This window comes from Pogona vitticeps, chromosome 15 (assembly GCF_051106095.1).
Source record: "Pogona vitticeps strain Pit_001003342236 chromosome 15, PviZW2.1, whole genome shotgun sequence".
Lineage (NCBI taxonomy): Eukaryota > Metazoa > Chordata > Lepidosauria > Squamata > Agamidae > Pogona > Pogona vitticeps.
Window position 1 is genome coordinate 2,193,913 of NC_135797.1, and position 15,497 is coordinate 2,209,409.

The 15,497-nt window shown below is 43.8% G+C and overlaps 1 long non-coding RNA gene across 1 annotated transcript; it reads left to right on the top strand.

Annotated features, from left to right (window-relative positions):
- The first annotated feature begins 8,455 nt into the window (after nt 1-8,455).
- On the top strand, nt 8,456-14,642 carry LOC144584930 (uncharacterized). Its single transcript, XR_013539428.1, has 2 exons — nt 8,456-8,573; nt 9,751-14,642. It is a non-coding gene; the product is annotated as an uncharacterized LOC144584930 (long non-coding RNA).
- Nucleotides 14,643-15,497: the final 855 nt, after the last annotated feature.

Below are 15,497 nucleotides of genomic sequence, written 5' to 3' on the forward strand. Positions count from 1 at the left end.
TGGCCCTGTGATGGCTGGGGGGCAATTGCTGCCGATCTTCTCTTTGAAGGACATTTGGGGCTATGTTCTAAAAATAGTAGTCTTAAAACAGAACGATCATGGCCGATAGCCTATGGCTAGCCTCAGCTAGGGAGATAGACCCCTTGGATTAGTTACTGAATAGAAAGTCAACTTTTATGTCAATCCCATTGTGTCAATGGTTCTGTTCAAGTTGGGATTTGGGATATAAATCCGATCTATCTGTTTTACTGATGTCACCTCGCTTTGCACCATGATCCTAAAATCAATTAGGAGTGGACTGCCATTTCACCAAGCCTTCCTCCCTTCCTTCTGTCATCAGCTCCTTCCTTCCTTCCTTCCTTCCTTCCTTCCTTCCTTCCTTCCTTCCTTCCTTCCTTCCTTCCTTCCTTCCTTCCTTCCTTCCTTCCTTCCTTCCTTCCTTCCTTCCTTCCTTCTGTCATCAGCTCCTTTCTTCCTTCCTTCCTTCCTTCCTTCCTTCCTTCCTTCCTTCCTTCCTTCCTTCCTTCCTTCCTTCCTTCCTTCCTTCCTTCCTTCCTTCCTTCCTTCCTTCCGTCCTTCCTTCGTGTTGCATAATTCAAAATCACGGACACACAAAAGGCAAAAGGTAAACAAACGAATCAAAATGTCAAGACAATGAGACTCATTTGTATCAGAAATGGTCAGAGCTTCAGCTGTGTGCCCAAACTTTTCCTTAACTTCAGCCGTCAACCCAGGGACTGGTGTTCACAAAGTGGGTGGGTTTGGTGCTGTTCCAGTGCAACACTTCTGGAACTGAAGGATTAGCCAAGGGGATGTTCGAGTGTAGACCCAATGCCTTCCCACTCTTTGGAGAGGCTCCTTCTATGTCTCCCTTCCACCAAGTACAATACATAGTAGGAGCACAGTGAATTAGAAGCACACACATACACAAACCCTGGATTGTGAGTATTGTAGTTGTCTAAGTGCAGAGGGTGTATGATTATCTGTGCTCCAGGGTAGCTGAAAACCAATGGTAGCTAAGAACATAATCTCAAAATGAGCAGTCTTGCTCACCAGGCCTCTAGCTTTAAGAAATGGTTACGGCATGCCAACTGTGTAAGCAGTACAGTACTGTGGGGGTGTTTCCAAGAGAAAGCAATGATACAGATTGAATAGGACTAGCTGAAGCATCGCTGACATTCCACTCTTGAGACGTCTAGATGGAAGACAACCTTCCCCCATGAGAAAGCCATGCCCTTTGTGTCAATAAGCACCCAGTGGAGTCATATCTAAATCATTTAGCTTTTAACAGTTGTTCCCAGTCTTGAGTCCCCAGATGGTCTTAGACTAGAACTCCCAGAAGACTTCATTAATGGTGCTGGCCAGGATTTCTGAGATTTGTAGTTCAAGAACACCCAGGGACTCAAGTTTGGGAGCCACTGGCCTATAACCTCTTAATCTAGTCTAAACTTTTCTCTTGTTTTCTCTTAAAATTCCTTGGGTGGTGCAAGTGAGAAGGAACTGTTTTTAAACATTTCTTTTGCAATTTGTTTCAAAGCCTGGTTGCTTCCGCTGTTCCTCATTTCAAACTGAACTACCTCACAGGGATAGAGCAGGAGGAGGAGAACCTATGGGCAAGCTTGTGCTCAGGGCAGGAAAGGTGGGATACAAATGCAAGAGCGAAACAAACATAAAATACTGAGCATTGACAAAAGCTTCCACTTAATCCTAGAAATATTTCCTCCTCAAGGAGTTGTAGATTTTTCCCTTCAAAACAGTTCTTTTCTGATGGGCCTGGCCCTATCATTTGACAGAGTGCATCAGTCACATGTAACAACACGTGCTGGGAATTCAAAGCCACTGACAATAATGGGGGCCAAATTATCTGTAGTGTCCGGCACCCACTACACTACTCACTTTAGCTGAAGGCAAGATAGATCTGTTTTTTCCCGTAGCTTTCTCATGTGTCATGGAAAAATTGTGCAGGACTCTGGCTTATCTTTTGCCTCCAGCACAACAATGCCTTGGGGTGTTCTTGTTTTCCAACCTAGCACGGAAACCCTTCCAGGTTTGCTTTGGGCGAACGCTACCAGTCCCCCGCTGTTGACCAAAGAATCATGCAAACTAATTCACAAATGCTTAGTCCAGTTGTTGACTGATCAACATGCATCAGCAGGTCAATGAGATCGTGTTTTTCAGGCATGTGGTTAATACTCTTTGTGGATTTGCAGGTATGGATATTTACCTTGCCCACATAAGCTTTCAGACAGGATGTGCTGGAGATTATGCCAAGGAAAACGGAACACAAGCCAGGAAGAAGACCGTCAAGGTTGGTTGACTGTCCTACTTGACTTGCCTTGCAATGGTAAGACCCGATGGGCTTTCTTTTTTTGGAATCCATCGCACTGCTAGACAGTGAAGGACGGGTTCTACAAACTGCACAGAACAGAAAACATGTGTATGGAAAAGCACACATGTTTTAGACTGGACACCAACCCAACATTACCATGGATTTGTCAGTGAGAGAGAATGTGCAGAAGGAATACACAGATTTGCGTTTTTGTGTCTGTGTGTGATGTATGGAAAAAAGGAACGAAAACAAACAGAAAGAAGAGCAGATTGGGCATGAGCTCGGCTTACGCTCGTGTAGCAAAAAAGAAAAAAAAATCCACAAAATTTTAAAAGAGAATGCAAATTTTTCCATTGGTTCTGGAGACACTTTTAGGCTGGGATTTGAACATTTCTGTAAAATGGCCTCTTTCATCTCCCCAATCCCAAAATACCCTAAAACTGGTACAAAACAGGTAGGCTGTTTTGACTGTGTCACTTCAATGAACTGCCATGTTGTGATGAGTTGCCATAATCACTGTACAGGGTGTTGTGCTGTGGGTCCCAACTCAAGGTGACCCGTAGAGTCAGTAAAGGTCACATAAGTGTTGCTGGCCATGGAGGAATAGATGAAACAGGTCTACTCTTAGGTGAGTGTAGTAGTAGGATTCTACACATGGGTTTTCCTTTTTTTGTGTGTTTTGGTAAGTTTCATACAACCAATGGACTAAATTAATGAATTCAGTAGTTGATAAGAATCATGATTTTTTTAGAAGTGAGAGAAAATGCCCATTGTCAAATTTATTCATTTCCAGAGGAAGAGCAGGATGACCATCAGGAGAAATATTAATATATGTAACAAAAATGACATCATCCATTGACTTAGTGAAGATGACTGGAACACACAGGTATGGCGCCGAAACCATTATAGGTGAATTGCCCAACTGCTTATGACTGACCGGCAGTAAACTGTTCCACAGATTACTCATGCCTTTCCTGAGACTGAGGTAACCCTTGATTTCAAAACCCCTCAGGTGGAAAAGACAGTAGGCAGCGAAGGTGTTGTTCTTTCAGGTGAGCGTCTGGGAGGTCAGCTTGGAAATGTAGCAGGCATAACCCTGTCAGTGACATCACCTTCTCACTTGGAAGATGAACTGCTGCGGGGGACGTTCCTTGACCCTCCATTGTGGAGGGCAATGATTTTTATGGTTGCGCTTTGTAAGGTCAGCATACAGTCACACCCTTTGACACTGCCAAAGAAGCGGGCAGTCATGTTGATGGTGGTTTCCAATGAAAATTGATCCCTGTGTTGATTAGTTTGTCACCAACTGTGAACAGACATCGATTTGATGTATTCCTGCGTTCCTAAGCTGTGTTGTGTTTGTGTGCTTCTCTAGGCATATATAAAATATTCTCATGCTGGTCTGTGGGTGTGTCAAGGAATCTAGAATATAAACTGAATCTTTATTTCATAGTCAGGAAGGTGTGTACTGAAGGAAACCTGATGAATGATGGATTCAAAGCTGATTCTGAATAATTTTTGAGCTGGTTTTGTTCTGCTACATTTATGCTTCAGTTCATCTTCTCCTGAGACAGACTCATGACTTCTTGAAGGCTTTCACGGTCAGGATCTGATGGTTGTTGTGGGTTTTTTGGGCTCTTTGGCTGGGTTCTGAAGGTTGCTCTTCCTGATGTTTTGCTGGTCTCCATGGCCGGCATCTTCAGAGGACCGGACAGAGACTGGCGAAACATCAGGAAGAACAACCTTCAGAACACGGCCAAAGAGCCCAGAAAACCCACAACAACCATCAGACTCATGACTGTTTTCTCACTGTTAAGACCATTTTGCCACTGTTCCCCAAATACTTTTGATCTCAGATATATCCCCACTACCTCAGTTCAAGCATGAACAATGTGCCTTCTCTTTAAAAAGTGAAATTCTCTCCCACACACTAAGAGAACTCATATGGACTGGCTGATTGATCAGAAAGATACAAGAAACCAATCCAACCTTCAAATTTTTTAAAAGACCTGGATTTGTCCTAGTTTGGGCCAGTTTGCTAAGTTCACTGAACTCTTAGAGTTACCCCCATCAAATCATAGTGTGATCTAGAAACAGTTGTCCATCATAATTGAAAACTAGGGACTAAAAACCACAGAAGGGCTATCTCTTTGTACTATGGAAGCACCTTCCTATGACTCTCTACAGGTGAGGACATCATTTTTTGAAAGTTGTGATGACTCAACAACTTTTGTCTGTGTGTGATCATCTCTCTATACAGATTTTTATCTTCCAGAACTGGTTTTCTTAAAATGAACAGCACAGCAAATTTCACCTCTTCCTGTCTCTTCTTAACACGGAAAGAGAAACAAGTATCCAATGGAGGTTGAAGGCCCATCCCTGTTTACTCAGAGGCACTTCTCGCTGATTTCCATGGAGGTTCCTGCCCAGTGTGTCTATCTCGAATTAAACTGGGTGCCTCGATTTCTTATGGCACCTCATGATTCTTTATTTAACCTTTTCCTCTGACAAATGGAGCTTTCCAGATGGACCTGTCCCTCCTGCCTGCTTCATCACTTGGGTAATCTAGTCTTTTGACAGGTGTAAAACAAGATTCTGTTTCATGTATTGCTAGTCACTGCATGTTACAGCACGTGATACAATTTCAATCTAATGTATACGAAGAAATAATACTTAGGTATTACTCAGAACTCTGTTGCTTAGCTTAGTAAACTGCATTAGGGTAGGCTCATTAAATCAGTGGGGATCTGATAAATCCAGTCCTCCACAATTCCATGGTGTGGCCCTACTCTAGTTGAGTGCTAAAGTCACCTTCAGAGTAGGCCCATTTAAAAAAATGGAACTTACAGAGGAGTTGACTCACAAAATCCCCACGAATTCCTCTTCTACTGTGACATTACTTTAAGCAACAGGGTTTCAGGCTATAGATACAGTACAGTGGTGCCTCACTTTACGATCGCTCAGTTTAACGATGAAATCGCATTACGACTAACTTTTTGCGACCACTTTTGCGACCGCTTTACAATGTTTCCTATGGGGGAATTTTGCTTTGCGATGATTGTTTCCCTGCTTCGGGAACCGATTCTTCGCAAAACGACAATTTTAAAACAGCTGATCGGCGGTTCCAAAATGGCCACCGGGTAAACAAAATGCCCCCCCCGCTGTTTTCTGGGATGGATTCCTCGCTGCACAGGCAGCAAAAATGGCTGCCTTATGGAGGATCTTCGCTGGCCGGTGAGTTTCCAGCCCATCGGAACGCATTAAACGGGTTTTAATGCGTTTCGATGGGCTTTTTAATTTCGCTTTACAACGTTTTCGTTCTACAGCATTTTCACTGGAACGAATTAACGTTGTAATGCGAGGCACCACTGTATATAGTATTAAATTGTAGGCAAACTTACTATATACGACATACTATAATATACTGTATGGTATATAGATATAATCATATTTCATGGCCAGAATCCTATTGTAGTTTTATCATGGCATAAGTGTAAAAGTATAAATGATGGTGGCAAATTGCCCATATTTAACCAGTTGCCCCTAATATTCCCAGTCCATGCCAGCTACATGGTGTGGCATGTGACCAGGTATGTGCGCAGCAACTAGTTCAGGAACCGAAATCCGCTTCCGTGATTCGTACCATTACACTTAACCCGGCATAACTCCACGATAGGATTCCAGCCATGATATGATAATATTTATAGCAAAATCCTGGGGAGGGGCTCGTAGGAATGTCACCACTTGAAAACTGGATTATGGGGTTCTTCTTCCGTTTATCTTTATACTGAGCAAGGGTTGATAAGATGAGATCGTCCCAACCTCTCACTGCATTTAGGAAATGTCCTCAGAGGTTGGGATGATCTAAGCTTATCTCAGAATGGTCCAGCTCCGAGAGGTTCTGGAATGTGTAGTTTTTCCCTCCCAAGTTCTGGTTTGTTTTGTTCTACTACTTAAAAACATGGTGCTGCTGAATGACGGATGAACTCGTAAGGTCTATTTTCATTGTCTTCCTCTTTCCCAAAATCTATATTCATTCTGCAGGGAGGGTGGATGAGCCATTTAGCTGCATCACATCCTTGTTCCTTGTTGCGTTGCCTCGATCGGGCTGAGTGAAGACATGTCACCATGACCACTTCCACACCCTCCATCACAGGGTGTAGGGCTGAGAACGTAAGCCAGTGTACAAGTGTTTGGGTTTGAATCATCTGCATTTGCAATTCATGGACCGGATCAAGTCCATTCATTTTGGACTGGGCACAGTTCAAATTTCTTGAAGCATCATGAGACTTTTCCTGTGTGTCAAGAAGACCCTTCTGGAACAGTTTCCATGGATGCAGACGGGACCCATTGCTAACTGGGTGTCCAGCAGGTTCTTCTTGTGAGAACCTTCTCGCCTGGAGGCACAGCCATCCTTGGGTGTTCGTAATTGTGGCTTCTGAACCAACCCACCTTGTTTCAATGGTGTTCTTCATGCTAGAAGTGCTCCCTCTGGCTTCCAGAAGCTGGCACTGCAAAGGTGAGGCAATTTGGCACCTCCAGAGTCGTGGGGTTCAATCTCTATCAGCCGCAGCCATCAGAGCAATGATGGTGGAATCCAGGAACACCAGGAAGGTCACAAATTGGGAATTTATGACAAGACCCTTAAAACAGGAAGATGAAACAAATATCGTTTTCAATTTTGTTGTGTTTCTATAATGTTCTCCTGAATTCTTGTCTTGCTCCTGGTTTATGTCTGGTTTGTTTCTTACAAGGACATATTTCCATACGCACACACTCCCTTTTTGCAGTATGTCAGGAACGCATCCTGCTGACCACTTTTCTGCTCCCCTTCTCTCTCCACGCTTCTCCCTATCATTGCCCGGTGTCTCCACCTCCTCATTCGTTTCCCTGAGGGAAAGCACAGATGGAGAATGGATGAGTTTCCAGGACCAACATCTGAAGCTACGGAACTGGCTTTTCAAGGGATAGGCTCGCCCTGGATTTCTTGATTATGGGTTGTTCTTTTCTGTGTTTTCTTCCCACCCTTTCACATCCTCATTTGTTCATAATTATTTCAAGGTGTACACACCTGCATTCCACCTCTTGTAGCTCATCCTCTGGAGCAGATCTCCTTGCTCTCTCTGGCACTTTTGGGTGGCCTGGAAAAACTGGTTGTATCCGGCCACGGCGAGAAGGCACCAAACTGTTTCTTGGCTACTGTTCCAGATGGCAGGACAAGACTGAACACATGTAAGCCTCAGGAGGGTAGATTTGATCAAACATAACAACTCAATGTTTACAATGACCAAGTGCTCTAAGTGACAGTGGCCCTAGGTGAAGAAGACCTCCAAGAACAGATGAAAAAAATTCCATCAGTTCCACTTTATCTCCACCTCAACTTTCTAGGCCTCACGGTCAACTTCCTGTTGAGATTCTCCGTTGGCCTAGAGTCAAATGGATACAGGGTTTTCCCCTCCACCAGGGAATGGAAAGGAAATTATCTGTGCATCTCAATGCCTTGGCAGGTTCCCTGTTCTCACATCAGTTGCGAGAATAGCCACACAACTAGTCATACAATAGGTTTGATCAACCTTCTGGTCCACATTTAGGCAACAGATGTAGTTTATCTTTGAATACCTCCGGTCGCCTCTGCTGGATCCTTCTCTTTTGTTCTCAATGAGCTTAAAAACATAATTCTATATTTAGATGGCTTCTTTATTACCAGTATCCCAGTGCGGTGTTGTGGACAGACTCAGGAGACTGTGTGTCTCCACACAGCCATGGAAACTCCAGGTGTGGGGGACTAGTAAAACCACTCCTTAAATACCCCACTTATTCTGAAAGCCCTACTTAAGTTGCTGTAAGTCGGTTTGGACTTGACAACAGAAAACACTCACATCTATGACTGGACTCTTGGAGGGACCGCCAAGAATTCGAAAAATGATTTTATAAGAATGATGGCGGGGAGGGGGAGGGAGGGGGAAGAGCAATTTTTAAAAATCAGAAACTAGCCTGACGAGACACTTGTCAAATCAGAAAGATGCAGAAAATGCCAGAGTTGGGTGTTTTCTGTCCCTGGAATGGACCAAACCGATAATTTGGGTGAGCTGATCAAGTTGCGATGTGGGGCGAAGCAGAGGGATATGTCTCATGCGCCGAAGCGGCAGCAGACCGGGTATTTATAAAGGACTGTCCTTCAGCCATCTCTAGTCCCATTTTAACTGCCTTCCAGCAGGGTCGTCCTCATTGACTGGGACATTCGGTAAGTGTTGATTCAATTTAATGGATCGTGGCTCCGTGGTTGAGGTCTTTGGCTGCAGAGTTCGAGGTTGGGAGTTCGATTTCCCCTTTGTGCCTTCTGGACAAGGGCTGGACTCCGTGATCCAGTGGGTCCCTTCTAGCTCTGCAGTTCTAAGATGGTGATGATCATTTTTGTAATTCAAGGTGGTGGTGTAGGACAGCTTCTTCTGCTCTTTATGAAGCCGGGTTTGCTATACACGATGGAATCTGTTGCTCAAGCAAAGAAACCACTTTTCTGAGGGTTGTTGCTATGCTCAAAGGGGACCTTCATGTCTGTACGGACCTTGTCCTTTCCACTTCGATTTGGTGACAAACTCACATATTCATTGGATTTGCTCTTGCTTGCCCTCAATGCTGTAATTGTTTGTCAGTATCGGACTGGTTGTGTCATGTTGTGACATCACCTACTTAGTACAGTAGTGCCTCGCTAGACAGTTACTCGGCATGACAGTTTTTTCGCTAGACTGCCTTTTTGTGATCGCTATAGAGATTCACAAAACAGTGATTCCTATGGGGGAATTTTGCTGGACAATGTTTGGTCCCTGCTTCACAAACCAATTTTCGCTAGACAATGATTTTCACAGCTCCCTCCACGCTCGCAAACAGGTGTTTTCAGGACCTAAGCTTGGCAAGACAGTGATTTAAACAGCTGATCAGCGGTTCACAAAGCGGCTTTCCTATGGCCGATCTTCGCTAGACAACGACGATTCTTCCCCATTGGAATGCATTAAACAGGTTTCAATGCATCCCAATGGGGAAATGCTTTTCGCTAGACAATGATTTTGCTAAACAGCGATTTCAGTGGAACGGATTATCATTGTCTAGCGAAGCACCACTGTAAGTGGCATTATTCCAGTGGCACTATTCCAGAAATCAATTTGGGGAGGAGGAAGAAAGAACATTGAGGAAAGAAAAATTCTATCTTGCAGAATGTTGTGGGAGCAGTTAAGTGAAGAACGTTCACATGAACAGAAATATTTCCATCTCTTTGCTAGTCTTGTGTTTCTGTATCAAAAAACCCCAGCAGCTATGACACTATCACATATTCTGCACAGCTGTGTTTCTTCTTCTTTCCTGCTTTCCTGTTGTGAAAAATTGCAATGCGAATGTGTTCTGAGTTTCTGAGGTGTCTCTTTCAGGTGGAATTGAGAAGCAGGACGATGTCAGCTGAAGAAACCTACCAGCAGAGAAAGCATGGCCCCATTCTGCCCCCTGAACTGAGCAAGGAACCGGATTTACCCCAAGGTTCGGAACAAAAACAAGAACATAACCCCCAGGTGGCCCAAGAACCAGAAAATCTGCCCGAAGAGGAGATCAAAAAGCATCAGGAAGGGAAGGACCTCCCCTCTCACCCTCCTACATCAGATGCCGAGCCGGCCTTACAATCGGAAGAGACCAAGTTGGATATTGCAACAGGGAATGAGAAGGAGCCCTCGCAGCAGGCTGAGAAGTATCAGAAGGAACCTCCCGTTTTGCCTCGGGTGTTAAGTCAAGAAGCTGTAAAGGCTGAGCATCCTGCGACTGCCACTAAAGAAGCTGATGATCATCCACTTAACCAGCCCCTCCCGCCTCCTCCAGTGGAACAGAAGCACCAACAGAAAAAGCCACCAGCCCAGTGGCCCCCTAATTAGCCACCCACGACAAGGCAGATGGGGTGGAGGTCAGCAGAGATCTGATATACACGTGAGGACCTCCTGTCCCAGTGGGCGTGGCCTTTCTAGGGCTTCTTTCAGGTGTATTTCTGTTCACAAGATTCTTGAGGTGTGGTGGGGAATGGGATTGCTGAAATACCGGTAGCAGGAGGAATAACTCACAGAAACAAATTGCTCATATGATTCAGTAGCTACCGGAGAACCCATACCTTGTACTTCCCAGTGGGTTAGGTGTCAATTTGGTGATAATGGACAAGAATCTCTTTCTGGCACACCACAACAAACAACACTTCTTTCTTGTATGATGTAATGGTTTTCAATATACATTTACCCCTTCTGTGTTGACTAAATCTGCGGGAATGAGTGACATGTTGCCATATTAATTAACTGAATAGCTGACAACCACAATGTAAATCTCAAGTTGCATTATCTAATACATCCACTAGAGGGCAATAAAGCATCATGTACTGGGATGGCGTTCTGATGCTTTACTGCCCTCTAGTGGGTGTGTTGGATATAGCTTGATCATATAACCACCCATAGTAGACATGTTCTAGATGGGCACTATATAAGTCTAATAAAATACAATACATAAATAAATCACTGGAAGGCAAAATCCTATTAGAAGAAATCATATAGATAAGGGCAATCAGCGTAGCAAAAAAAAAAAGAGTTCTTGGGAAAGTTTTTTTGGGGTGTGCCATTTTTAACCAGTAGGCAGGGGCTTGGGAATGTTTTAGCGCATAAATAACTCCCCATCTTTCAGCAAAAATTTGGTTATTGCCCATCGCAACTCTTGTGAATGGCCAACGTACTTTTCTACTGTATGTTTGAGTTTTCTCTTGAAATGTTGCAGCCTATAGCTTTTGCACCTCGATGACTTCCTCATTCAATTTACTGTCTGCTCCTTTTCTATCAGTACATGTATGCATGTAGATCTATTCATGATTGTGTGTGTATGTGTACATTTGTAAAACAAGAATGCCTCTAGTCCCAGAAATAGCTCAGTTCACACCGATGATGTCACAGCCTTTATTTGTGCTGTCCGGTGTCAACAATTTCCACTGAAAAGTCTTCCTCCTGCTCAAGGGAAGAGGGTTACATTGACGTCTGGATAATATGTCATTCTGTACTTCATGGAATACCCTTTACTTCCATCAGAGATCGCACCCCTTATCTGCACCTCCAGATATCATTGGATTCTATCGTCCAGTTATCTCAGACAGCTGCAGCTTATCATAACTAGTGGAACTCTCAAATGTCTCCCAAACATCTACTTCTGACTTCCAAATGCCACAACAGAAATATTGATGACAAGTGCTTCATGCTCGTCTGGTGCACATTGACCACCATTTTATGGGAATCAGCGTCCCAGAATTTCATACAATATTCCGTTCGACTTTCTTCAAAGTTCATAGATCCTTGTAGAATCTCCTCCATAAAATGTGACACTTTCTGATCGTCCCTCATTACACCCTGGAGATGACTGTAGGGAAGGCATATATTGCTGCTGCTCCTTGTCCTGTTCTGCCACCTTCTGGCTAGACGTTCTTCATACAACAGATTCTTCCACGAACTTTGCCTACAGATGTATCTGGAACTGACTATGACGGTGGTTCCCAACCTTGGGTCCCCAGATGTTCTTGGACTACAGCTCCCAGAATCCTGGCCAGCACAGTCTAGTGAAGGCTTCTGGGAGTTGTAGTCCAAGAATATTTGGGACCTTAAGGTTGGAAACCTCTGGACTATACTATCTGAGAATGAATGTGTCATACTAAAATTTCTACCACCAAAGTTCTTTGACTATTGTAATATTTATCACTTTTCCAATGATATCCTTCCTTCTGAAAGAATGATAAATAAAATATAGTCTCGCTTCAACTTCTTTTATTATTACTCTTCCACTATCGCCTGGAGAACATGGTCCTCCTCAACGCTCTAGGACCAACGAATAGTTTTTCTCCTTGGCTCCCAAGCGGATGGATTTAATGGTGGGGTGGAAATTGAGGCTGTCCTCCTTTGGGCACATCATGAAGAGGCAAGATTCACGAGGCAAGACAATATTGCTGGGAAAAGTGGAAAGCAGCAGGAAATGAGGATGACCAAATATGAGATGCATTGACTCCTGAAAGGAAGCCTTGAATTTAAGGACATTTTGGAGGTTGCTCATTTGTAGACTCATGATCAGGTGACCCTTCAGGTGCAACAGTTTCAGTCAAAGTCACAAGCGCAGTCTGTAGCGGTGAAAGGATATGTGATCCCATGATCCTTCGTGGCTGGTTAACCCAGACTTAAATGTCAGGGGGAAGGTGATGGGAACTAATGGAAGACAACAGGGTGGTTCTTCCTGAGAAGGTACATAGAAGGCATCTTCTTAGTGTTTATGCTGGGTCCAGCCAAACCACTCATCTCACCGACCACATTATGTGCACATCATTAAGTCATGGAACAAAGTGATAACAGCTCTCCTCCCACAACATGGCTCTTGAACTCTAAATGTTCCTGGAAGATCTCAAGTTGTAGCTACCCAGATGTAGCATCCGTACCACACGGGGTGAGCAAGGATGGGCTCCACTAGAAGGATCCAAGGAGCGCTCAGATAACAACCAGATATAAACCGAGTGCTTTATTTCCCTTGTTCTGAACACGTATGTGAGTTAAGTGACCCAGCCTTCAAACAGTTGCAGTGGTGGTCATTGGATTAATCTCATCTCCCATCCTTCAAATTAGGAAACAGCTCAGAGTTGTATTAATGAAATCCCCTGCCTTTAGATACATGGAGGGGAGCTACTAGATTCATTTGGCAACATTTTCTGCAGGACCTCGTAGAACGATCCAGAGCTATGGAATTCTCCCGCCAGCAAATGAATCCTGGGAACTGACTGAGCTTTATTATGATTTTTTTAAAATGGCAGTGAACCAGATTAATTAGAATATATAGCATCTGTAAAAACAATTAGCACACATCAGACCGACTGTCGGCAGTTTTACCCATTAGCAGAGCACAAATTTCATGTTGCAATCCATGCTGGAGCAACAAATGATTTTGATTAAAGACGGGGATCAAAAGCAATGCCTAAAATCCTCTTTTGCTTGCTCATGATTTTTTTTTTGGGAAGTCTACAAGGCCATGAAAAGGCAGAGAAATTTCTCTGGGTCTTTTTTGGAGATGATGTTGAAACGCTTCCCTGTTTAGCCAATGTGCTTATTTCTATGTCGAGATGACTGGTGTTGAGAAAGGAATTTCACAAACGGTCTCTGTTGTTGCTCAAAGATGTGTAGCAAAGCTGTTGCCTTACATCTGAGTAGGGCTATGATTGCATTGCATAGCTGCAGCTATCGGAGAACAGGAGAGAGGATCTTAAAGAAATGGTCTGGGATCTAAGATATGGAACAGGATGCAAAGAATACATAGCACACACAGATATATTGGTTTCCTTCAAAAGATGCAATGGCTGGGAGTCTTGAGTAAAGCCTGCAGAACTTGTTGTGGCTAATTGCGGTTCATTGTTGATGTGCTGGGGTTTGTCTTGGTCATGTGCCCTGGTCACACGCCCGATTCAGCACCTTTTCCATCAATCACAATTGGTTGGGGGTAACTTACACAAAGTTTATGCAAACATCCTGGCCAATATTGACCCCTCTTTTTTTAAAAAAAAATGATATACAAATGAAAGCTGGTTGGATAGCTCAATGGCTTTGGGTATCTGGCGGCAGAGGTGGGATGTTTGATTCCCCACTGTGCCTGCAGGGAGAAGAACCAGCCTTTGTGATGTTCTCTCCACGTCTCCATCCTCCAAGGTCTGCCTGGGCTGTGCATGGAGTCCCGATGTCTGAATTCAGTCCATTCTCTCTCTGATCTCTTTGTCTTCTGCTGGGTGTGGTCTTCACCCTACCTAGTGATTAACAGTACATGACGATTAGCAATATGTTGAGCCTGGCTGCATGTTGACTATCATAGGCTCATCAGGCCAACAACACTGGGAGAAAACATTGGCACGTGGTTGATAGGGATCGCACAAACATTTATCACACCTGGCTCACATCCACACGACATCAATAAAAGAGACGTTCAAATGCTCCGATCCTGCTCAGAGCTCCTGGTGTTCTCCTCATATCTCCTCCACTAAGTCAGGTAAGTATGATTCTTCTTCTTTCCATCTCATCCTGCGAGAGCGAAACTGTTGAGTAAAAGCTGACACGGAGATACTCCGCAATAAACGTCCACCTTCCCTTGACTACATAATGTACCTTTGATTTTGTAACCTGCAAAGTTAATGGCCGGGCTCCTTCAGTCTGTCTCTTTTTACATCATGCTCCCTGTGCAGACTTAGTTTAAGCAGAAACTTAATTTTATGATTGTCTTGAGTTACAGTCAGATGATACTTGCTCGATGCTTGCATTATTATTACTGGGAAACAATACCTGTTGATCTTTATTGTTTTTTTTTTAAATAAGTATATTGGACTAAATCCCCAATTATTTATGATATCATTAAACCTGGTCACTGGGGTTGATGGATTTTGAGCTTCCAAGAACTATGAAATGAGACGAAAGCTGAAGACCACTAATCCTGAAGACCACTTTTCAGATTCTCATGAAAAAAAATATTATTAAACCATTATGAATTCATAATTTATTCTGAGGGCGACAATGGAATGGGAAGTGTCCTTCCAGAAAGGACAGCAATAATAATCATGTGCCATCAAGTGAATTCTGGATTATGATGACCCTTTTCAGGGTTTACCAGAATACTCAAAAGTGTTTTACCATCCCTTTCTTCTGGGGCCACCCTGGGATTGTGCAGCTTGCCCAAGACTACCCAGGCTAGCTTTACTCTCAGGAGGCAACTCAAACTCTGGCTCTGCAGTCAAAGACCTCAACCACTGAGCTAGCCAGCCAGCAAAATGTCCAGTTTTGGCTACCAAGAGCTTTATTCCTTCCAGCAGTATAATTTATATACAATGGTGTCTCGCTTAACGACCACACTGTTTAACGATGAATCCGCATAGCGATGCGGATATTGCGATCATTTTTATGATTGCATTGCGATGTTTAGATAGGCTAAACATTGCATTGAGTTTCGCTTACCGATCTTCACATTGCGATGTTTTTAAAACAGCTGAATGGCTGTTCCAAAATGGCCACCACCGCATCAACAAAATGGCTGCCCACAGCGTTTTTGTGGCCTGCCCTCGCTTACCGAGGCGGCGAAAATGGTGGCCGGATGAGGA